Source organism: Ambystoma mexicanum, unplaced genomic scaffold (assembly GCF_040938575.1).
Source record: "Ambystoma mexicanum isolate Mex_15411 unplaced genomic scaffold, UKY_AmexF1_1 Mex_scaf1, whole genome shotgun sequence".
NCBI lineage: Eukaryota > Metazoa > Chordata > Amphibia > Caudata > Ambystomatidae > Ambystoma > Ambystoma mexicanum.
The window spans coordinates 5,256,301-5,282,506 of NW_027182324.1; the positions used below are offsets into that span (position 1 = coordinate 5,256,301).

The 26,206-nt window shown below is 40.4% G+C and overlaps 4 non-coding genes across 4 annotated transcripts; all 4 read right to left on the reverse strand.

Annotated features, from left to right (window-relative positions):
* Positions 1-22,006: 22,006 nt before the first annotated feature.
* Positions 22,007-22,079, reverse strand: TRNAN-AUU (transfer RNA asparagine (anticodon AUU)). Its single transcript has one exon. It is a non-coding gene; the product is annotated as a tRNA-Asn (tRNA).
* A 247-nt stretch (positions 22,080-22,326) lies between these two features.
* Positions 22,327-22,399, reverse strand: TRNAN-AUU (transfer RNA asparagine (anticodon AUU)). The gene has a single exon. It is a non-coding gene; the product is annotated as a tRNA-Asn (tRNA).
* A 2,067-nt stretch (positions 22,400-24,466) lies between these two features.
* Positions 24,467-24,539, reverse strand: TRNAN-AUU (transfer RNA asparagine (anticodon AUU)). Its single transcript has one exon. It is a non-coding gene; the product is annotated as a tRNA-Asn (tRNA).
* A 997-nt stretch (positions 24,540-25,536) lies between these two features.
* Positions 25,537-25,609, reverse strand: TRNAN-AUU (transfer RNA asparagine (anticodon AUU)). The gene has a single exon. It is a non-coding gene; the product is annotated as a tRNA-Asn (tRNA).
* Positions 25,610-26,206: the final 597 nt, after the last annotated feature.

The window sequence follows — 26,206 nt, forward strand, 5'->3', positions numbered from 1 at the left end:
ACTACCTTAGAGTCATATTGCCCAAGGTTGCGATGCCATCAGAAATAGCACATATTAGAATGAGCAATTCGTATTTCCTGCTTAATTTTTTGTAAAAGAAGCAAAGGTACGCCTGAACAGGGACTTGAACCCTGGACCCTCAGATTAAAAGTCTGAGGCTCTACAGACTGAGCTATCCAGGCACATGGATTTCTACCTATTTGAAACTTGATTTTCACTCTACAGCACCTCCATACATGGCTACCTCACTGGTCAATAAAGGAAATGAATTACTAGTGCATTACACACATTTTGACACTGGAGACATAACTTTTTTCAGTCATTCCTTATCCAGATATAGAGATTTGCAGCATCTAGGACTTTAATGGTCACCCACTTACGGATTTGAATGTTTTGCCACATTCATGAGTGCAAACCTGCTCCCCAGTAAAGACGAACAGGTGCTCCTCAATGCACACACTGGGCAATGCAGTCCGGTCTAAATCGACGATTAATGACATGCTCGTTTTGTGCAATGGAGTTTCAGTCAATTGGAAAACATTTTGAAAAGTTATATTGCAACAGAAGCCCAGCCTTAAAAAAAGTGGATTTCACTTCTAAATGATTACACGAGGAAGGAAAGGAGACCAGATGCAAAAAAAGGTGCTTGGCTTAGTTGGTTAAAGCGCCTGTTTAGTAAACAGGAGGTCCTGAGTTCGAATCTCAGCAGCGTCTCTCTGCTTTTTTTTTTCGACCAATCTGTCTCCCCAATATTAAAACTTTGTACAAAGATTGCTATTTCATGCTATTTAGAAGCACAGTCAGGCTTGAAATGTTGGCAAAGCATCCAAGAACTCTGGACTCCACTACCTTAGAGTCATATTGCCCAAGGTTGCGATGCCATCAGAAATAGCACATATTAGAATGAGCAATTCATATTTCCTGCTTAATTTTTTGTAAAAGAAGCAAAGGTACGCCTGAACAGGGACTTGAACCCTGGACCCTCAGATTAAAAGTCTGATGCTCTACCGACTGAGCTATCCAGGCACAGGGATCACTGCCCATTTGAAACTTGATTTTCACTCTACAGCACCTCCATACATGGCTACCTCACTGGTCAATAAAGGAAATGAATTACTAGTGCATTACACACATTTTGACACTGGAGACATAACTTTTTTCAGTCATTCCGTATCCAGATATAGAGATTTGCAGCATGTAGGACTTTAATGGTCACCCACCCCACGGATTTGAATGTTTTGCCACATTCATGAGTGCAAACTTGCTCCCCAGTAAAGACGAACATGTGCTCCTCAATTCACACTCTGGGCAATGCAGTCCGCTCTAAATCGACGATTAATGACATGCTCGTTTTGTGCAATGGAGTTTCAGTCAATTGGAAAACATTTTGAAAAGTTATATTGCAACAGAAGCCCAGCCTTAAAAAAGTGGATTTCACTTCTAAATGATTACATGAGGAAGGAAAGGACACCAGATGCAAAAAAGGAGCTGTGGCTTAGTTGGTTAAAGCGCCTGTCTAGTAAACAGGAGATCCTGAGTTCGAATATCAACAGCGCCTCTCTGCTTTTTTTTTCAACCAATCTGTCTCCCCAATATTAAAACTTTGTACAAAGATTGCTATTTCATGCTATTTAGAAGCACAGTCAGGCTTGAAATGTTGGCAAAGCATCCAAGAACTCTGGACTCCACTACCTTAGAGTCATATTGCCCAAGGTTGCGATGCCATCAGAAATAGCAAATATTAGAATGAGCAATTCATATTTCCTGCTTAATATTTTGTAAAAGAAGTAAAGGTACACCCAAACAGGAACTTGAACCCTGGACCCTCAGATTAAAAGTCTGATGCTCTACCAACTGAGCTATCCAGGCAGATGGATCTCTGCCTATCTGAAACTTGATTTTCACTCTACAGCACCTCCATACATTGCTACCTCACTGGTCAATAAAGGAAATGAATTACTAGTGCATTACACACATTTTGACACTGGAGACATAACTTTTTTCAGTCATTCCGTATCCAGATATAGAGATTTGCAGCATCTAGGACTTTAATGGTCACCCACTCACGGATTTGAATGTTTTGCCACATTCATGAGTGTAAACTTGCTCCCCAGTAAAGACGAACATGTGCTCCTCAATTCACACACTGGGCAATGCAGTCCGCTCTAAATCGACGATTAATGACATGCTCGTTTTGTGCAATGGAGTTTCAGTCAATTGGAAAACATTTTGAAAAGTTATATTGCAACAGAAGCCCAGCCTTAAAAAAAGTGGATTTCACTTCTAAATGATTACACGAGGAAGGAAAGGAGACCAGATGCAAAAAAGGTGCTGTGGCTTAGTTGGTTAAAGCGCCTGTCTAGTAAACAAGAGATCCTGAGTTTGAATCTCAGCAGCGCCTCTCTGCTTTTTTTTCGACCAATCTGTCTCCCCAATATTAAAACTTTGTACAAAGATTTCTATTTCATGCTATTTAGAAGCACAGTCAGGCTTGAAATGTTGGCAAAGCATCCAAGAACTCTGGACTCCACTACCTTAGAGTCATATTGCCCAAGGATGCGATGCCATCAGAAATAGCACATATTAGAATGAGCAATTCGTATTTCCTGCTTAATTTTTTGTAAAAGAAGCAAAGGTACGCCTGAACAGGGACTTGAACCCTGGACCCTCAGATTAAAAGTCTGAGGCTCTACAGACTGAGCTATCCAGGCACATGGATTTCTACCTATTTGAAACTTGATTTTCACTCTACAGCACCTCCATACATGGCTACCTCACTGGTCAATAAAGGAAATGAATTACTAGTGCATTACACACATTTTGACACTGGAGACATAACTTTTTTCAGTCATTCCTTATCCAGATATAGAGATTTGCAGCATCTAGGACTTTAATGGTCACCCACTTACGGATTTGAATGTTTTGCCACATTCATGAGTGCAAACCTGCTCCCCAGTAAAGACGAACATGTGCTCCTCAATGCACACACTGGGCAATGCAGTCCGGTCTAAATCGACGATTAATGACATGCTCGTTTTGTGCAATGGAGTTTCAGTCAATTGGAAAACATTTTGAAAAGTTATATTGCAACAGAAGCCCAGCCTTAAAAAAAGTGGATTTCACTTCTAAATGATTACATGAGGAAGGAAAGGAGACCACTTGCTAAAAAGGTGCTGTGGCTTAGTTGGTTAAAGTGCCTGTCTAGTAAAAAGGAGATCCTGAGCTCGAATCTCAGCAGCGCCTCTCTGCTTTTTTTTCGACCAATCTGTCTCCCCAATATTAAAACTTTGTACAAAGATTGCTATTTCATGCTATTTAGAAGCACAGTCAGGCTTGAAATGTTGTCAAAGCATCCAAGAACTCTGGACTCCACTACCTTAGAGTCATATTGCCCAAGGTTGCGATGCCATCAGAAATAGCACATATTAGAATGAGCAATTCATATTTCCTGCTTAATTTTTTGTAAAAGAAGCAAAGGTACGCCTGAACAGGGACTTGAACCCTGGACCCTCAGATTAAAAGTCTGATGCTCTACCGACTGAGCTATCCAGGCAGAGGGATCACTGCCCATTTGAAACTTGATTTTCACTCTACAGCACCTCCATACATGGCTACCTCACTGGTCAATAAAGGAAATGAATTACTAGTGCATTACACACATTTTGACACTGGAGACATAACTTTTTTCAGTCATTCCGTATCCAGATATAGAGATTTGCAGCATGTAGGACTTTAATGGTCACCCACCCCACGGATTTGAATGTTTTGCCACATTCATGAGTGCAAACTTGCTCCCCAGTAAAGACGTACATGTGCTCCTCAATGCACACACTGGGCAATGCAGTCCACTCTAAATCGTCGATTACTGACATGCTCGTTTTGTGCAATGGGGTTTCAGTCAATTGGAAAACATTTTGAAAAGTTATATTGCAACAGAAGCCCAGCCTTAAAAAAAGTGGATTTCACTTCTAAATGATTACACGAGGAAGGAAAGGAGACCAGATGCAAAAAAAGGTGCTTGGCTTAGTTGGTTAAAGCGCCTGTTTAGTAAACAGGAGGTCCTGAATTCGAATCTCAGCAGCGCCTCTCTGCTTTTTTTTTTCGACCAATCTGTCTCCCCAATATTAAAACTTTGTACAAAGATTGCTATTTCATGCTATTTAGAAGCACAGTCAGGCTTGAAATGTTGGCAAAGCATCCAAGAACTCTGGACTCCACTACCTTAGAGTCATATTGCCCAAGGTTGCGATGCCATCAGAAATAGCACATATTAGAATGAGCAATTCATATTTCCTGCTTAATTTTTTGTAAAAGAAGCACAGGTACGCCTGAACAGGGACTTGAACCCTGGGCCCTCAGATTAAAAGTCTGAGGCTCTACCGACTGAGCTATCCAGGCACAGGGATCACTGTTTATTTGAAACTTGATTTTCACTCTACAGCACCTCCATACATGGCTACCTCACTGGTCAATAAAGGAAATGAATTACTAGTGCATTACACACTTTTTGACACTGGAGACATAACTTTTTTCAGTCATTCCGTATCCAGATATAGATATTTGCAGCATCTAGGACTTTAATGGTCACCCACTTACGGATTTGAATGTTTTGCAACATTCATGAGTGCAAACTTGCTCCCCAGTAAAGACGAACATGTGCTCCTAAATGCACACACTGGGCAATGCAGTCCGCTCTAAATCGACGATTAATGACATGCTCGTTTTGTGCAATGGAGTTTCAGTCAATTGGAAAACATTTTGAAAAGTTATATTGCAACAGAAGCCCAGCCTTAAAAAAAGTGGATTTCACATCTAAATGATTACATGAGGAAGGAAAGGAGACCAGATGTAAAAAAGGTGCTGTGGCTTAGTTGGTCAAAGCGCCTGTCTAGTAAACAGGAGGTCCTGAGTTTGAATCTCAGCAGCGCCTTTCTGCTTTTTTTTCGACCAATCTGTCTCCCCAATATTAAAACTTTGTACAAAGATTGCTATTTCATGCTATTTAGAAGCACAGTCAGGCTTGAAATGTTGGCAAAGCATCCAAGAACTCTGGACTCCACTACCTTAGAGTTATATTGCCCAAGGTTGCGATGCCATCAGAAATAGCACATATTAGAATGAGCAATTCATATTTCCTGCTTAATTTTTTGTAAAAGAAGCACAGGTACGCCTGAACAGGGACTTGCACCCTGGGCCCTCAGATTAAAAGTCTGATGCTCTACCGACTGAGCTATCCAGACACAAGGATCACTGCTATTTGAAACTTGATTTTCACTCTACAGCACCTCCATACATGGCTACCTCACTGGTCAATAAAGGAAATTAATTACTAGTGCATTACACACTTTTTGACACTGGAGACATAACTTTTTTCAGTCATTCCGTATCCAGATATAGAGATTTGCAGCATCTAGGACTTTAATGGTCACCCACTTACGGATTTGAATGTTTTGCAACATTCATGAGTGCAAACCTGCTCCCCAGTAAAGACGAACATGTGCTCCTCAATGCACACACTGGGCAATGCAGTCCGCTCTAAATCGACGATTAATGACATGCTCGTTTTGTGCAATGGAGTTTCAGTCAATTGGAAAACATTTTGAAAAGTTATATTGCAACAGAAGCCCAGCTTTAAAAAAAGTGCATTTCACTTCTAAATGATTACATGAGGAAGGAAAGGAGACCAGATGCAAAAAAGGTGCTGTGGCTTAGTTGGTTAAAGCGCCTGTCTAGTAAACAGGAGGTCCTGAGTTCGAATCTCAGCAGCAACTCTCTGCTTTTTTTTTTTTCGACCAATCTGTCTCCCCAATATTAAAACTTTGTACAAAGATTGCTATTTCATGCTATTTAGAAGCACAGTCAATCTTGAAATGTTGGCAAAGCATCCAAGAACTCTGGACTCCACTACCTTAGAGTCATATTGCCCAAGGTTGCGATGCCATCAGAAATAGCACATATTAGAATGAGCAATTCATATTTCCTGCTTAATTTTTTGTAAAAGAAGCACAGGTACGCCTGAACAGGGACTTGAACCCTGGACCCTCAGATTAAAAGTCTGATGCTCTACCGACTGAGCTATCCAAGCACATGGATCACTGACTATTTGAAACTTGATTTTCACTCTACAGCACCTCCATACATGGCTACCTCACTGGTCAATAAAGGAAATGAATTACTAGTGCATTACACACATTTTGACACTGGAGACATAACTTTTTTCAGTCATTCCGTATCCAGATATAGAGATTTGCAGCATGTAGGACTTTAATGGTCACCCACCCCACGGATTTGAATGTTTTGCCACATTCATGAGTGCAAACTTGCTCCCCAGTAAAGACGTACATGTGCTCCTCAATGCACACACTGGGCAATGCAGTCCACTCTAAATCGTCGATTACTGACATGCTCGTTTTGTGCAATGGGGTTTCAGTCAATTGGAAAACATTTTGAAAAGTTATATTGCAACAGAAGCCCAGCCTTAAAAAAAGTGGATTTCACTTCTAAATGATTACACGAGGAAGGAAAGGAGACCAGATGCAAAAAAAGGTGCTTGGCTTAGTTGGTTAAAGCGCCTGTTTAGTAAACAGGAGGTCCTGAGTTCGAATCTCAGCAGCGCCTCTCTGCTTTTTTTTTTCGACCAATCTGTCTCCCCAATATTAAAACTTTGTACAAAGATTGCTATTTCATGCTATTTAGAAGCACAGTCAGGCTTGAAATGTTGGCAAAGCATCCAAGAACTCTGGACTCCACTACCTTAGAGTCATATTGCCCAAGGTTGCGATGCCATCAGAAATAGCACATATTAGAATGAGCAATTCATATTTCCTGCTTAATTTTTTGTAAAAGAAGCAAAGGTACGCCTGAACAGGGACTTGAACCCTGGACCCTCAGATTAAAAGTCTGATGCTCTACCGACTGAGCTATCCAGGCACAGGGATCACTGCCCATTTGAAACTTGATTTTCACTCTACAGCACCTCCATACATGGCTACCTCACTGGTCAATAAAGGAAATGAATTACTAGTGCATTACACACATTTTGACACTGGAGACATAACTTTTTTCAGTCATTCCGTATCCAGATATAGAGATTTGCAGCATGTAGGACTTTAATGGTCACCCACCCCACGGATTTGAATGTTTTGCCACATTCATGAGTGCAAACTTGCTCCCCAGTAAAGACGAACATGTGCTCCTCAATTCACACTCTGGGCAATGCAGTCCGCTCTAAATCGACGATTAATGACATGCTCGTTTTGTGCAATGGAGTTTCAGTCAATTGGAAAACATTTTGAAAAGTTATATTGCAACAGAATCCCAGCCTTAAAAAAGTGGATTTCACTTCTAAATGATTACATGAGGAAGGAAAGGACACCAGATGCAAAAAAGGAGCTGTGGCTTAGTTGGTTAAAGCGCCTGTCTAGTAAACAGGAGATCCTGAGTTCGAATATCAACAGCGCCTCTCTGCTTTTTTTTTCAACCAATCTGTCTCCCCAATATTAAAACTTTGTACAAAGATTGCTATTTCATGCTATTTAGAAGCACAGTCAGGCTTGAAATGTTGGCAAAGCATCCAAGAACTCTGGACTCCACTACCTTAGAGTCATATTGCCCAAGGTTGCGATGCCATCAGAAATAGCAAATATTAGAATGAGCAATTCATATTTCCTGCTTAATATTTTGTAAAAGAAGTAAAGGTACACCCAAACAGGAACTTGAACCCTGGACCCTCAGATTAAAAGTCTGATGCTCTACCAACTGAGCTATCCAGGCAGATGGATCTCTGCCTATCTGAAACTTGATTTTCACTCTACAGCACCTCCATACATTGCTACCTCACTGGTCAATAAAGGAAATGAATTACTAGTGCATTACACACATTTTGACACTGGAGACATAACTTTTTTCAGTCATTCCGTATCCAGATATAGAGATTTGCAGCATCTAGGACTTTAATGGTCACCCACTCACGGATTTGAATGTTTTGCCACATTCATGAGTGTAAACTTGCTCCCCAGTAAAGACGAACATGTGCTCCTCAATTCACACACTGGGCAATGCAGTCCGCTCTAAATCGACGATTAATGACATGCTCGTTTTGTGCAATGGAGTTTCAGTCAATTGGAAAACATTTTGAAAAGTTATATTGCAACAGAAGCCCAGCCTTAAAAAAAGTGGATTTCACTTCTAAATGATTACACGAGGAAGGAAAGGACACCAGATGCAAAAAAGGTGCTGTGGCTTAGTTGGTTAAAGCGCCTGTCTAGTAAACAAGAGATCCTGAGTTTGAATCTCAGCAGCGCCTCTCTGCTTTTTTTTCGACCAATCTGTCTCCCCAATATTAAAACTTTGTACAAAGATTTCTATTTCATGCTATTTAGAAGCACAGTCAGGCTTGAAATGTTGGCAAAGCATCCAAGAACTCTGGACTCCACTACCTTAGAGTCATATTGCCCAAGGTTGCGATGCCATCAGAAATAGCACATATTAGAATGAGCAATTCGTATTTCCTGCTTAATTTTTTGTAAAAGAAGCAAAGGTACGCCTGAACAGGGACTTGAACCCTGGACCCTCAGATTAAAAGTCTGAGGCTCTACAGACTGAGCTATCCAGGCACATGGATTTCTACCTATTTGAAACTTGATTTTCACTCTACAGCACCTCCATACATGGCTACCTCACTGGTCAATAAAGGAAATGAATTACTAGTGCATTACACACATTTTGACACTGGAGACATAACTTTTTTCAGTCATTCCTTATCCAGATATAGAGATTTGCAGCATCTAGGACTTTAATGGTCACCCACTTACGGATTTGAATGTTTTGCCACATTCATGAGTGCAAACCTGCTCCCCAGTAAAGACGAACATGTGCTCCTCAATGCACACACTGGGCAATGCAGTCCGGTCTAAATCGACGATTAATGACATGCTCGTTTTGTGCAATGGAGTTTCAGTCAATTGGAAAACATTTTGAAAAGTTATATTGCAACAGAAGCCCAGCCTTAAAAAAAGTGGATTTCACTTCTAAATGATTACATGAGGAAGGAAAGGAGACCACTTGCTAAAAAGGTGCTGTGGCTTAGTTGGTTAAAGTGCCTGTCTAGTAAAAAGGAGATCCTGAGCTCGAATCTCAGCAGCGCCTCTCTGCTTTTTTTTCGACCAATCTGTCTCCCCAATATTAAAACTTTGTACAAAGATTGCTATTTCATGCTATTTAGAAGCACAGTCAGGCTTGAAATGTTGGCAAAGCATCCAAGAACTCTGGACTCCACTACCTTAGAGTCATATTGCCCAAGGTTGCGATGCCATCAGAAATAGCACATATTAGAATGAGCAATTCATATTTCCTGCTTAATTTTTTGTAAAAGAAGCAAAGGTACGCCTGAACAGGGACTTGAACCCTGGACCCTCAGATTAAAAGTCTGATGCTCTACCGACTGAGCTATCCAGGCACAGGGATCACTGCCCATTTGAAACTTGATTTTCACTCTACAGCACCTCCATACATGGCTACCTCACTGGTCAATAAAGGAAATGAATTACTAGTGCATTACACACATTTTGACACTGGAGACATAACTTTTTTCAGTCATTCCGTATCCAGATATAGAGATTTGCAGCATGTAGGACTTTAATGGTCACCCACCCCACGGATTTGAATGTTTTGCCACATTCATGAGTGCAAACTTGCTCCCCAGTAAAGACGTACATGTGCTCCTCAATGCACACACTGGGCAATGCAGTCCACTCTAAATCGTCGATTACTGACATGCTCGTTTTGTGCAATGGGGTTTCAGTCAATTGGAAAACATTTTGAAAAGTTATATTGCAACAGAAGCCCAGCCTTAAAAAAAGTGGATTTCACTTCTAAATGATTACACGAGGAAGGAAAGGAGACCAGATGCAAAAAAAGGTGCTTGGCTTAGTTGGTTAAAGCGCCTGTTTAGTAAACAGGAGGTCCTGAGTTCGAATCTCAGCAGCGCCTCTCTGCTTTTTTTTTTCGACCAATCTGTCTCCCCAATATTAAAACTTTGTACAAAGATTGCTATTTCATGCTATTTAGAAGCACAGTCAGGCTTGAAATGTTGGCAAAGCATCCAAGAACTCTGGACTCCACTACCTTAGAGTCATATTGCCCAAGGTTGCGATGCCATCAGAAATAGCACATATTAGAATGAGCAATTCATATTTCCTGCTTAATTTTTTGTAAAAGAAGCAAAGGTACGCCTGAACAGGGACTTGAACCCTGGACCCTCAGATTAAAAGTCTGATGCTCTACCGACTGAGCTATCCAGGCACAGGGATCACTGCCCATTTGAAACTTGATTTTCACTCTACAGCACCTCCATACATGGCTACCTCACTGGTCAATAAAGGAAATGAATTACTAGTGCATTACACACATTTTGACACTGGAGACATAACTTTTTTCAGTCATTCCGTATCCAGATATAGAGATTTGCAGCATGTAGGACTTTAATGGTCACCCACCCCACGGATTTGAATGTTTTGCCACATTCATGAGTGCAAACTTGCTCCCCAGTAAAGACGAACATGTGCTCCTCAATTCACACTCTGGGCAATGCAGTCCGCTCTAAATCGACGATTAATGACATGCTCGTTTTGTGCAATGGAGTTTCAGTCAATTGGAAAACATTTTGAAAAGTTATATTGCAACAGAATCCCAGCCTTAAAAAAGTGGATTTCACTTCTAAATGATTACATGAGGAAGGAAAGGACACCAGCTGCAAAAAAGGAGCTGTGGCTTAGTTGGTTAAAGCGCCTGTCTAGTAAACAGGAGATCCTGAGTTCGAATATCAACAGCGCCTCTCTGCTTTTTTTTTCAACCAATCTGTCTCCCCAATATTAAAACTTTGTACAAAGATTGCTATTTCATGCTATTTAGAAGCACAGTCAGGCTTGAAATGTTGGCAAAGCATCCAAGAACTCTGGACTCCACTACCTTAGAGTCATATTGCCCAAGGTTGCGATGCCATCAGAAATAGCAAATATTAGAATGAGCAATTCATATTTCCTGCTTAATATTTTGTAAAAGAAGTAAAGGTACACCCAAACAGGAACTTGAACCCTGGACCCTCAGATTAAAAGTCTGATGCTCTACCAACTGAGCTATCCAGGCAGATGGATCTCTGCCTATCTGAAACTTGATTTTCACTCTACAGCACCTCCATACATTGCTACCTCACTGGTCAATAAAGGAAATGAATTACTAGTGCATTACACACATTTTGACACTGGAGACATAACTTTTTTCAGTCATTCCGTATCCAGATATAGAGATTTGCAGCATCTAGGACTTTAATGGTCACCCACTCACGGATTTGAATGTTTTGCCACATTCATGAGTGTAAACTTGCTCCCCAGTAAAGACGAACATGTGCTCCTCAATTCACACACTGGGCAATGCAGTCCGCTCTAAATCGACGATTAATGACATGCTCGTTTTGTGCAATGGAGTTTCAGTCAATTGGAAAACATTTTGAAAAGTTATATTGCAACAGAAGCCCAGCCTTAAAAAAAGTGGATTTCACTTCTAAATGATTACACGAGGAAGGAAAGGACACCAGATGCAAAAAAGGTGCTGTGGCTTAGTTGGTTAAAGCGCCTGTCTAGTAAACAAGAGATCCTGAGTTTGAATCTCAGCAGCGCCTCTCTGCTTTTTTTTCGACCAATCTGTCTCCCCAATATTAAAACTTTGTACAAAGATTTCTATTTCATGCTATTTAGAAGCACAGTCAGGCTTGAAATGTTGGCAAAGCATCCAAGAACTCTGGACTCCACTACCTTAGAGTCATATTGCCCAAGGTTGCGATGCCATCAGAAATAGCACATATTAGAATGAGCAATTCGTATTTCCTGCTTAATTTTTTGTAAAAGAAGCAAAGGTACGCCTGAACAGGGACTTGAACCCTGGACCCTCAGATTAAAAGTCTGAGGCTCTACAGACTGAGCTATCCAGGCACATGGATTTCTACCTATTTGAAACTTGATTTTCACTCTACAGCACCTCCATACATGGCTACCTCACTGGTCAATAAAGGAAATGAATTACTAGTGCATTACACACATTTTGACACTGGAGACATAACTTTTTTCAGTCATTCCTTATCCAGATATAGAGATTTGCAGCATCTAGGACTTTAATGGTCACCCACTTACGGATTTGAATGTTTTGCCACATTCATGAGTGCAAACCTGCTCCCCAGTAAAGACGAACATGTGCTCCTCAATGCACACACTGGGCAATGCAGTCCGGTCTAAATCGACGATTAATGACATGCTCGTTTTGTGCAATGGAGTTTCAGTCAATTGGAAAACATTTTGAAAAGTTATATTGCAACAGAAGCCCAGCCTTAAAAAAAGTGGATTTCACTTCTAAATGATTACATGAGGAAGGAAAGGAGACCACTTGCTAAAAAGGTGCTGTGGCTTAGTTGGTTAAAGTGCCTGTCTAGTAAAAAGGAGATCCTGAGCTCGAATCTCAGCAGCGCCTCTCTGCTTTTTTTTCGACCAATCTGTCTCCCCAATATTAAAACTTTGTACAAAGATTGCTATTTCATGCTATTTAGAAGCACAGTCAGGCTTGAAATGTTGGCAAAGCATCCAAGAACTCTGGACTCCACTACCTTAGAGTCATATTGCCCAAGGTTGCGATGCCATCAGAAATAGCACATATTAGAATGAGCAATTCATATTTCCTGCTTAATTTTTTGTAAAAGAAGCAAAGGTACGCCTGAACAGGGACTTGAACCCTGGACCCTCAGATTAAAAGTCTGATGCTCTACCGACTGAGCTATCCAGGCACAGGGATCACTGCCCATTTGAAACTTGATCTTCACTCTACAGCACCTCCATACATGGCTACCTCACTGGTCAATAAAGGAAATGAATTACTAGTGCATTACACACATTTTGACACTGGAGACATAACTTTTTTCAGTCATTCCGTATCCAGATATAGAGATTTGCAGCATGTAGGACTTTAATGGTCACCCACCCCACGGATTTGAATGTTTTGCCACATTCATGAGTGCAAACTTGCTCCCCAGTAAAGACGTACATGTGCTCCTCAATGCACACACTGGGCAATGCAGTCCACTCTAAATCGTCGATTACTGACATGCTCGTTTTGTGCAATGGGGTTTCAGTCAATTGGAAAACATTTTGAAAAGTTATATTGCAACAGAAGCCCAGCCTTAAAAAAAGTGGATTTCACTTCTAAATGATTACACGAGGAAGGAAAGGAGACCAGATGCAAAAAAAGGTGCTTGGCTTAGTTAGTTAAAGCGCCTGTTTAGTAAACAGGAGGTCCTGAGTTCGAATCTCAGCAGCGCCTCTCTGCTTTTTTTTTCGACCAATCTGTCTCCCCAATATTAAAACTTTGTACAAAGATTGCTATTTCATGCTATTTAGAAGCACAGTCAGGCTTGAAATGTTGGCAAAGCATCCAAGAACTCTGGACTCCACTACCTTAGAGTCATATTGCCCAAGGTTGCGATGCCATCAGAAATAGCACATATTAGAATGAGCAATTCATATTTCCTGCTTAATTTTTTGTAAAAGAAGCACAGGTACGCCTGAACAGGGACTTGAACCCTGGGCCCTCAGATTAAAAGTCTGAGGCTCTACCGACTGAGCTATCCAGGCACAGGGATCACTGTCTATTTGAAACTTGATTTTCACTCTACAGCACCTCCATACATGGCTACCTCACTGGTCAATAAAGGAAATGAATTACTAGTGCATTACACACTTTTTGACACTGGAGACATAACTTTTTTCAGTCATTCCGTATCCAGATATAGATATTTGCAGCATCTAGGACTTTAATGGTCACCCACTTACGGATTTGAATGTTTTGCAACATTCATGAGTGCAAACTTGCTCCCCAGTAAAGACGAACATGTGCTCCTAAATGCACACACTGGGCAATGCAGTCCGCTCTAAATCGACGATTAATGACATGCTCGTTTTGTGCAATGGAGTTTCAGTCAATTGGAAAACATTTTGAAAAGTTATATTGCAACAGAAGCCCAGCCTTAAAAAAAGTGGATTTCACATCTAAATGATTACATGAGGAAGGAAAGGAGACCAGATGCAAAAAAGGTGCTGTGGCTTAGTTGGTCAAAGCGCCTGTCTAGTAAACAGGAGGTCCTGAGTTTGAATCTCAGCAGCGCCTTTCTGCTTTTTTTTCGACCAATCTGTCTCCCCAATATTAAAACTTTGTACAAAGATTGCTATTTCATGCTATTTAGAAGCACAGTCAGGCTTGAAATGTTGGCAATGCATCCAAGAACTCTGGACTCCACTACCTTAGAGTCATATTGCCCAAGGTTGCGATGCCATCAGAAATAGCACATATTAGAATGAGCAATTCATATTTCCTGCTTAATTTTTTGTAAAAGAAGCACAGGTACGCCTGAACAGGGACTTGCACCCTGGGCCCTCAGATTAAAAGTCTGATGCTCTACCGACTGAGCTATCCAGACACAAGGATCACTGCTATTTGAAACTTGATTTTCACTCTACAGCACCTCCATACATGGCTACCTCACTGGTCAATAAAGGAAATTAATTACTAGTGCATTACACACTTTTTGACACTGGAGACATAACTTTTTTCAGTCATTCCGTATCCAGATATAGAGATTTGCAGCATCTAGGACTTTAATGGTCACCCACTTACGGATTTGAATGTTTTGCAACATTCATGAGTGCAAACCTGCTCCCCAGTAAAGACGAACATGTGCTCCTCAATGCACACACTGGGCAATGCAGTCCGCTCTAAATCGACGATTAATGACATGCTCGTTTTGTGCAATGGAGTTTCAGTCAATTGGAAAACATTTTGAAAAGTTATATTGCAACAGAAGCCCAGCCTTAAAAAAAGTGCATTTCACTTCTAAATGATTACATGAGGAAGGAAAGGAGACCAGATGCAAAAAAGGTGCTGTGGCTTAGTTGGTTAAAGTGCCTGTCTAGTAAACAGGAGGTCCTGAGTTCGAATCTCAGCAGCAACTCTCTGCTTTTTTTTTTCGACCAATCTGTCTCCCCAATATTAAAACTTTGTACAAAGATTGCTATTTCATGCTATTTAGAAGCACAGTCAATCTTGAAATGTTGGCAAAGCATCCAAGAACTCTGGACTCCACTACCTTAGAGTCATATTGCCCAAGGTTGCGATGCCATCAGAAATAGCACATATTAGAATGAGCAATTCATATTTCCTGCTTAATTTTTTGTAAAAGAAGCACAGGTACGCCTGAACAGGGACTTGAACCCTGGACCCTCAGATTAAAAGTCTGAGGCTCTACCGACTGAGCTATCCAGGCACAGGGATCACTGCCTATTTGAAACTTGATTTTCACTCTACAGCACCTCCAGACATGGCTACCTCACTGGTCAATAAAGGAAATGAATTACTAGTGCATTACACACTTTTTGACACTGGAGACATAACTTTTTTCAGTCATTCCGTATCCAGATATAGAGATTTGCAGCATCTAGGACTTTAATGGTCACCCACTTACGGATTTGAATGTTTTGCAACATTCATGAGTGCAAACTTGCTCCCCAGTAAAGACGAACATGTGCTCCTAAATGCACACACTGGGCAATGCAGCCCGCTCTAAATCGACGATTAATGACATGCTCGTTTTGTGCAATGGAGTTTCAGTCAATTGGAAAACATTTTGAAAAGTTATATTGCAACAGAAGCACAGCCTTAAAAAAAGTGGATTTCACTTCTAAATGATTACACGAGGAAGGAAAGGAGACCAGATGCAAAAAAGGTGCTGTGGCTTAGTTGGTTAAAGAGCCTGTCTAGTAAACAAGAGATCCTGAGTTTGAATCTCAGCAGCGCCTCTCTGCTTTTTTTTTCGACCAATCTGTCTCCCCAATATTAAAACTTTGTACAAAGATTTCTATTTCATGCTATTTAGAAGCACAGTCAGGCTTGAAATGTTGGCAAAGCATCCAAGAACTCTGGACTCCACTACCTTAGAGTCATATTGCCCAAGGTTGCGATGCCATAAGAAATAGCACATATTAGAATGAGCAATTCGTATTTCCTGCTTAATTTTTTGTAAAAGAAGCAAAGGTACGCCTGAACAGGGACTTGAACCCTGGACCCTCAGATTAAAAGTCTGATGCTCTACCGACTGAGCTATCCAAGCACATGGATCACTGACTATTTGAAACTTGATTTTCACTCTACAGCACCTCCATACATGGCTACCTCACTGGTCAATAAAGGAAATGAATTACTAGTGCATTACACACATTTTGACACTGGAGACATAACTTTTTTCAGTCATTCCTTATCCAGATATAGAGATTTGCAGCATCTAGGACTTTAATGGTCACCCACTTATGGATTGGAATGTTTTGCCACATTCATGAGTGCAAACCTGCTCCCCAGTAAAGACGAACATGTGCTCCTCAATGCACACACTGGGCAATGCAGTCCGGTCTAAATCGACGATTAATGACATGCTCGTTTTGTGCAATGGAGTTTCAGTCAATTGGAAAACATTTTGAAAAGTTATATTGCAACAGAAGCCCAGCCTTAAAAAAAGTGGATTTCACTTCTAAATGATTACATGAAGAAGGAAAGGCGACAAAAAGAAGTAAAGGAATACCCAAACAGGGACTTGAAGCGGAGACCCTCAGATTAAACATCTGATGCTCTACCGACTGAGCTATCCGGGAACAGCTATCACTGTTTATCTGAAACTTAATTTTCACTCTGCAGCATCTCCATACATGGCTACATCACTGGTCAATAAAGGGCATGAATTACTAGTGCATTACAAACATTTTGACACTGGAGACATAACTTTTTTCAGTCATTCCGTAACCAGATATAGAGATTTGCAGCATCTAGGACTTTAATGGTCACCCACTTATGGATTTGAATGTTTTGCCACATTCATGAGTGAAAACTTGCTCCCCAGTAAAGACGTACATGTGCCCCTCAGTGCACACACTGGGCAATGCAGTCAGCTCTAAATCGTCGATTAATGACATGCTCGTTTTGTGCAATGGAGTTTCAGACAATTGGAAAACATTTTGAAAAGTTATATTGTAACAGAAGCCCAGCCTTAAAAAAGTGGATTTCACTTCTAACTTATTACATGAAGAAGGAAAGGCGACCAAAAGAAGTGAAGGTATGCCCAAACAGGGACTTGAACCCTGGACCCTCAGATTAAAAGTTTGATGCTCAACTAACTAAGCTATCCAGGCACATGAATCACTGCAAATTTGTAGTTTGATTTTCACTCTACAGCATCTCCATTCATGGCTACATCACTGGTCAATAAAGGGCATGAATTACTAGTGCATTACAAACATTTTGACACTGGATACATAACTTTTTTCAGTCATTCCGTATCCAGGTATAGAGATTTGCAGCATCTAGGACTTTAATGTTCACCCACTTACTCAGTTGAATGTTTTGCCACATTCATGAGTGCAAACTTGCTCCCCAGTAAAGACGTACATGTGCTCCTCAATGAACACACTGGGCAATGCAGTCCACTCTAAATTGTCGATTAATGACATGCTCGTTTTGTGCAATGGAGTTTCAGTCAATTGGAAAACATTTTGAAAAGTTATATTGCAACAGAAGCCCAGCCTTAAAAAAAGTGGATTTCACTTCTAAATTATTACATGAAGAAGGAAAGGCGACTAAAAGAACGCCCAAACAGAAATTTGAACACTGGACCCTCAGATTAATAGTTTGATGCTGAACTAACTGAGCTATCTGGGCACATGGATCACTGCAATTTTGAAATTTTATTTTCACTCTACAACATCTCCATACATGGCTACATCACTGGTCAATAAAGGGCATGAATTACTAGTGCATTACACACATTTTGACACTGGAGACATAACTTTTTTTAGTCATTCCGTAACCAGATATAGAGATGTGCAGCATCTAGGACTTTAATGGTCACCCACTTATGGATTTGAATGTTTTGCCACATTCATGAGTGAAAACATGCTCCCCAGTAAAGACGTACATGTGCCCCTCAATGCACACACTGGGCAATGCAGTCAGCTCTAAATCGTCGATTAATGACATGCTCGTTTGGTGCAATGGAGTTTCAGACCATTGGAAAACATTTTGAAAAGTTATATTGCAACAGAAGCCCAGCCTTTAAAAAAGTGGATTTCACTTCTAAATGATTACATGAAGAAGGAAAGGCGACAAAAAGAAGTAAAGGAATACCCAAACAGGGACTTGAAGCGGAGACCCTCAGATTAAACATCTGATGCTCTACCGACTGAGCTATCCGGGAACAGCTATCACTGTTTATCTGAAACTTAATTTTCACTCTGCAGCATCTCCATACATGGCTACATCACTGGTCAATAAAGGGCATGAATTACTAGTGCATTACAAACATTTTGACACTGGAGACATAACTTTTTTCAGTCATTCCGTAACCAGATATAGAGATTTGCAGCATCTAGGACTTTAATGGTCACCCACTTATGGATTTGAATGTTTTGCCACATTCATGAGTGAAAACTTGCTCCCCAGTAAAGACGTACATGTGCCCCTCAGTGCACACACTGGGCAATGCAGTCAGCTCTAAATCGTCGATTAATGACATGCTCGTTTTGTGCAATGGAGTTTCAGACAATTGGAAAACATTTTGAAAAGTTATATTGTAACAGAAGCCCAGCCTTAAAAAAGTGGATTTCACTTCTAACTTATTACATGAAGAAGGAAAGGCGACCAAAAGAAGTGAAGGTATGCCCAAACAGGGACTTGAACCCTGGACCCTCAGATTAAAAGTTTGATGCTCAACTAACTAAGCTATCCAGGCACATGAATCACTGCAAATTTGTAGTTTGATTTTCACTCTACAGCATCTCCATTCATGGCTACATCACTGGTCAATAAAGGGCATGAATTACTAGTGCATTACAAACATTTTGACACTGGATACATAACTTTTTTCAGTCATTCCGTATCCAGGTATAGAGATTTGCAGCATCTAGGACTTTAATGTTCACCCACTTACTCAGTTGAATGTTTTGCCACATTCATGAGTGCAAACTTGCTCCCCAGTAAAGACGTACATGTGCTCCTCAATGAACACACTGGGCAATGCAGTCCACTCTAAATTGTCGATTAATGACATGCTCGTTTTGTGCAATGGAGTTTCAGTCAATTGGAAAACATTTTGAAAAGTTATATTGCAACAGAAGCCCAGCCTTAAAAAAAGTGGATTTCACTTCTAAATTATTACATGAAGAAGGAAAGGCGACTAAAAGAACGCCCAAACAGAAATTTGAACACTGGACCCTCAGATTAATAGTTTGATGCTGAACTAACTGAGCTATCTGGGCACATGGATCACTGCAATTTTGAAATTTTATTTTCACTCTACAACATCTCCATACATGGCTACATCACTGGTCAATAAAGGGCATGAATTACTAGTGCATTACACACATTTTGACACTGGAGACATAACTTTTTTTAGTCATTCCGTAACCAGATATAGAGATGTGCAGCATCTAGGACTTTAATGGTCACCCACTTATGGATTTGAATGTTTTGCCACATTCATGAGTGAAAACATGCTCCCCAGTAAAGACGTACATGTGCCCCTCAATGCACACACTGGGCAATGCAGTCAGCTCTAAATCGTCGATTAATGACATGCTCGTTTGGTGCAATGGAGTTTCAGACCATTGGAAAACATTTTGAAAAGTTATATTGCAACAGAAGCCCAGACCTTAAAAAAGTGGATTTCACTTCTAAATGATTACATGAAGAAGGAAAGGCGGCGAAAAGAAGTGAAGGTATGCCGAAACAGGGACTTGAACCCTGGACCCACAGGTTAAAACTCTGATGCTCTACAAACTGAACTATCCAGGCACAGGAATCACTGGCTATCTGATCACTGGCTATCTGAAACCTAATTTTCAGTCTACAGCATCTCCATACATGGCTACATCAATGGTCAATAAAGGGCATGAATTACTAGTGCATTACACACATTTTGACACTGGATACATAACTTTTTTCAGTCATTCCGTATCCAGATATAGAGATTTGCAGCATCTAGGACTTTAATTTTCACCCACTTACGGATTTGAATGTTTTGCCACATTCATGAGTGCAAATTTGCTCCCCAGTAAAGACCTCCATGTGCTCCTCAATACACACACTGGGCAATGCAATCCGCTCAAAATCGTCGATTAATGAAAAGCTTGTTTTGTGCAATGGAGTTTCAGTCAATTGGAAAACATTTTGAAAAGTTATATTGTAAAAGAAGCCCAGGCTTAATAAAAGTGGATTTCACTTCTAAATGATTACATGAAGAAGGAAAGGCGACTAAAAGAAGTGAAAGTACACCCAAACAGGGATTTGAACCCTGGACCCTCAGATTAAAAGTCTGATGCTCAACTAACTAAGCTATCCAGGCACATGAATCACTGCAAATTTGAAGTTTGATTTTCACTCTACAGCATCTCCATACATGGCTACATCACTACCAATAAAGGGCATGAATTACTGGTGCATTACACACATTTTGACACTGGAGACATAACTTTTTTCAGTCATTCCGTATCCAGATATAGAGATTTGCAGCATCTAGGACTTTAATGTTCACCCACTTACGGATTTGAATGTTTTGCTACATTCATGAGTGCAAACTTGCTCCCCAGTAAAGACCTACATGTGCTCCTCAATGAACACACTGGGCAATGCAGTCCACTCTAAATTGTCGATTAATGACATGCTTGTTTTGTGCAATGGAGTTTCAGTCAATTGGAAAACATTTTGAAAAGTTATATTGCAACAGAAGCCCAGCCTTAAAAAAAGTGGATTTCACTTCTAAATGATTAGATGAAGAAGGAAAGGCGTGGAAAAGAAGTGAAGGAATACCCAAACAGTGACTTGAAACGTAGGCCCTCAGATTAAACATCTGATGCTCTACCGACTGAGCTATCCGGGAACAGCGATCACTGTATATCTGAAACTTAATTTTCACTCTACAGCATCTCCATACATGGCTACATCACTGGTCAATAAAGGGCATGAATTACTAGTGCATGAAACACATTTTGACACTGGATACATAACTTCTTTCAGTCATTCCGTATCCAGATATAGAGATTTGCAGCATCTAGGACTTTAATGGTCACCCACTTAGGAATTTGAATGTTTTGACACATTCATGAGTGAAAACTTGCTCCCCAGTAAAGACGTACATGTGCCCCTCAATGCACACACTGGGCAATGCAGTCAGCTCTAAATCGTCGATTAATGAGATGCTCGTTTTGTGCAATGGAGTTTCAGACAATAGGAAAACATTTTGAAAAGTTATATTGCAACAGAAGCCCAGCCTTAAAAAAGTGGATTTCACTTCTGAATGATTACATGAAGGAGGAAAGGCAACGAAAAGAAGTGAAGGTATGCCCAAACAGGGACTTGAACCCTGGACCCTCAGGTTAAAAATTTGATGCTCTACAAACTGAACTATCCGGGCACAGGAATCAGAGGATATCTGAAACCTAATTTTCACTCTACAGCATCTCCATACATGGCTACATCAATGGTCAATAAAGGGCATGAATTACTAGTGCATTACACACATTTTGACACTGGATACATACCTTTTTTCAGTCATTCCGTTTCCAGATATAGAGATTTGCAGCATATAGGACTTTAAAGGTCACCCACTTACAGATTTTAATGTTTTGCCACATTCATGAGTGCAAACTTGCTCCCCAGTAAAGACGTACATGTGCTCCTCAATGCACACACTGGGCAATGCAGTCCACTCTAAATCGACGATTAATGACATGCTTGTTTTTTGCAATGGAGTTTCAGACAATTGGAAAACATTTTGAAAAGTTATATTGCAACAGAAGCCCAGCCTTAAAAAAAGTGGATTTGACGTCTAAATGATTACATGAAGAAGGAAAGGCGACCAAATGAAGTGAAGGTACACCCGAACAGGGATTTGAACCCTGGACCCACAGATTAATAATTTGATGCTCAACCAACTGAGCTATCCGGGTACATGGATCACTACAATTTTGAAACCTGATTTTCACTCTACATGTGCTCCTCAATGCACACACTGGGCAATGCAGTCCTCGCTAAATCATCAACTAATGATATGCTCGTTTTTTGCAATGGAGTTTCAGACAATTGGAAAACATTTTGAAAAGTTATATTGCAACAGAAGCCCAGCCTTAAAAAAAGTGGATTTGACTTCTAAATGATTACATGAAGAAGGAAAGGCGACCAAATGAAGTGAAGGTACACCCGAACAGGGATTTGAACCCTGGACCCACAGATTAATAATTTGATGCTCAACTAACTGAGCTATCCGGGCACATGGATCACTACAATTTTGAAATCTGATTTTCACTCTACAGCATCTCCATACATGGCTACATCGCTGGTCAATAAAGGGCATGAATTACTAGTGCATGAAACACATTTTGACACTGGATACATAACTTCTTTCAGTCATTCCGTATCCAGATATAGAGATTTGCAGCATCTAGGACTTTAAAGGTCACCCACTTACAGATTTGAATGTTTTGCCACATTCATGAGTGCAAACTTGCGCCCCAGTAAAGACGTACATGTGCTCCTCAATGCACACACTGGGCAATGCTGTCCTCTCTAAATCATCGACTAATGATATGCTTCTTTTTTGCGATGGAGTTTCAGACAATTGGAAAAAAAATCGAAAAGTTATATTGCAACAGAAGCCCAGCCTTAAAAAAAGTGGATTTCACTTCTAAATTATTACATGAAGAAGGAAAGGCGACTAAAAGAAGTGAAAGTACGCCCGAACAGAAATTTGAACACTGGACCCTCAGATTAGTAGTTTGATGCTCAACTAACTGAGCTATCTGGGCACATGGATCACTGCAATTTTGAAATTTTATTTTCACTCTACAGCATCTCCATACATGGCTACATCGCTGGTCAATAAAGGGCATGAATCACTAGTGCATTACACACATTTTGACACTGGAGACATAACTTTTTTTCAGTCATTCCGTATCCAGATATAGAGATTTGCAGCATCTAGGAATTTAATGTTCACCCACTTACGGATTTGAATGTTTTGCCACATTCATGAGTGCAAACTTGCTCCCCAGTAAAGACCTACATGTGCTCCTCAATGAACACACTGGGCAATGCAGTCCACTCTAAATTGTCGATTAATGACATGCTTGTTTTGTGCAATGGAGTTTCAGTCAATTGGAAAACATTTTGAAAAGTTATATTGCAACAGAAGCCCAGCCTTAAAAAAAGTGGATCTCACTTCTAAATGATTACATGAAGAAGGAAAGGCGACGAAAAGAAGTCAAGGTATGCCCAAACAGGGACTTGAACCCTGGACCCTCAGGTTAAAAGTCTGATGCTCTACCGACTGAGCTATCCAGGCACAGTAATCACTGCCCATTTGAAACTTGATTTTCACTCTACAGCACCTCCATACATGGCTACCTCACTGGTCAATAAAGGAAATGAATTACTAGTGCATTACACACATTTTGACACTGGAGACATAACTTTTTTCAGTCATTCCGTATCCAGGTATAGAGATTTGCAGCATCTAGGACTTTAATGGTCACCCACTTACGGATTTGAATGTTTTGCCACATTCATGAGTGCAAACTTGCTCCCCAGTAAAGACGAACATGTGCTCTTCAATGAACACACTGGGCAATGCAGTCCACTCTAAATTGTCGATTAATGATATGCTTGTTTTGTGCAATGGAGTTTCAGTCAATTGGAAAACATTTTGAAACGTTATATTGCAACAGAAGCCCAGCCTTACAAAAGTGGATTTCACTTCTAAATGATTACATGAAGAAGGAAAGGCGACGAAAAGAAGTGAAGGAATACCCAAACAGTGACTTGAAACGTAGACCCTCAAATTAAACATCTGATGCTCTACCGACTGAGCTATCCGGGAACAGCGATCACTGTATATCTGAAACTTAATTTTCACTCTACAGCATCTCCATACATGGCTACATCACTGGTCAATAAAGGGCATGAATTACTAGTGCATTACACACATTTTGACACTGGAGACATAACTTTTTTCAGTCATTCCGTAACCAGATATAGAGATTTGCAGCATCTAGGACTTTAATGGTCACCCACTTACGGATTTGAATGTTTTGCCACATTCATGAGTGAAAACTTGCTCCCCAGTAAAGACGTACATGTGCCCCTCAATGCACACACTGGGCAATGCAGTCAGCTCTAAATCGTCGATTAATGACATGCTCGTTTGGTGCAATGGAGTTTCAGACAATTGGAAAAAAATTTGAAAAGTTATATTGCAACAGAAGCTCAGCCTTAAAAAATGTGGATTTCACTTCTAAATGATTACATGAAGAAGGAAAGGCGACTAAAAGAAGTGAAAGTACGCCCGGACAGGGATTTGAACCCTGGACCCTCAGATTAATAGTTTGATGCTCAACTAACTGAGCTATCCGGGCACATAGATCACTGCAATTTTAAAATTTGATTTTCACTCTACAGCATCTCCATACATGGCTACATCACTGGTCAATAAAGTGCATGAATTACTGGTGCATTACACACATTTTGACACTGGAGACATAACTTTTTTCAGTCATTCCGTATCCAGGTATGGAGATTTGCAGCATCTAGGACTTTAATGGTCACCCACTTACGGATATGAATGTTTTGCCACATTCATGAGTGCAAACTTGCTCCGTAGTAAAGACGTACATGTGCTCCTCAATGAACACACTGGGCAATGCAGTCCACTCTAAATTGTCGATTAATGACATGCTTGTTTTGTGCAATGGAGTTTCAGTCAATTGGAAAACATTTTGAAAAGTTATATTGCAACAGAAGCCCAGCCTTAAAAAAAAGTGGATTTCACTTCTAAATGATTACATGAAGAAGAAAAGGCGACGAAAAGAAGTGAAGGAATACCCAAACAGTGACTTGAAACGTAGACCCTCAAATTAAACATCTGATGCTCTACCGACTGAGCTATCCGGGAACAGCGATCACTGTATATCTGAAACTTAATTTTCACTCTACAGCATCTCAATACATGGCTACATCACTGGTCAATAAAGGGCATGAATTACTAGTGCATTACACACATTTTGACACTGGAGACATAACTTTTTCAGTCATTCCGTAACCAGATATAGAGATTTGCAGCATCTAGGACTTTAATGGTCACCCACTTACGGATTAGAATGTTTTGCCACATTCATGAGTGAAAACTTGCTCCCCAGTAAAGACGTACATGTGCCCCTCAATGCACACACTGGGCAATGCAGTCAGCTCTAAATCGTCGATTAATGACATGCTCGTTTGGTGCAATGGAGTTTCAGACAATTGGAAAAAAATTTGAAAAGTTATATTGCAACAGAAGCTCAGCCTTAAAAAAAGTGGATTTCACTTCTAAATGATTACATGAAGAAGAAAAGGCGACTAAAGGAAGTGAAAGTACGCCCGGACAGGAATTTGAACCCTGGACCCTCAGATTAATAGTTTGATGCTCAACTAACTGAGCTATCCGGACACATAGATCACTGCAATTTTGAAATTTGATTTTCACTCTACAGCATCTCCATACATGGCTACATCACTGGTCAATAAAGTGCATGAATTACTGGTGCATTACACACATTTTGACACTGGAGACATAACTTTTTTCAGTCATTCCGTATCCAGGTATGGAGATTTGCAGCATCTAGGACTTTAATGGTCACCCACTTACGGATATGAATGTTTTGCCACATTCATGAGTGCAAACTTGCTCCGTAGTAAAGACGTACATGTGCTCCTCAATGAACACACTGGGCAATGCAGTCCACTCTAAATTGTCGATTAATGACATGCTTGTTTTGTGCAATGGAGTTTCAGTCAATTGGAAAACATTTTGAAAAGTTATATTGCAACAGAAGCCCAGCCTTAAAAAAAGTGGATTTCACTTCTAAATGATTACATGAAGAAGAAAAGGCGACGAAAAGAAGTGAAGGAATACCCAAACAGGGACTTGAAACGTAGACCCTCAGATTAAACATCTGATGCTCTACCGACTGAGCTATCCGGGAACAGCAATCACTGTATATCTGAAACTTAATTTTCACTCTACAGCATCTCCATACATGGCTAC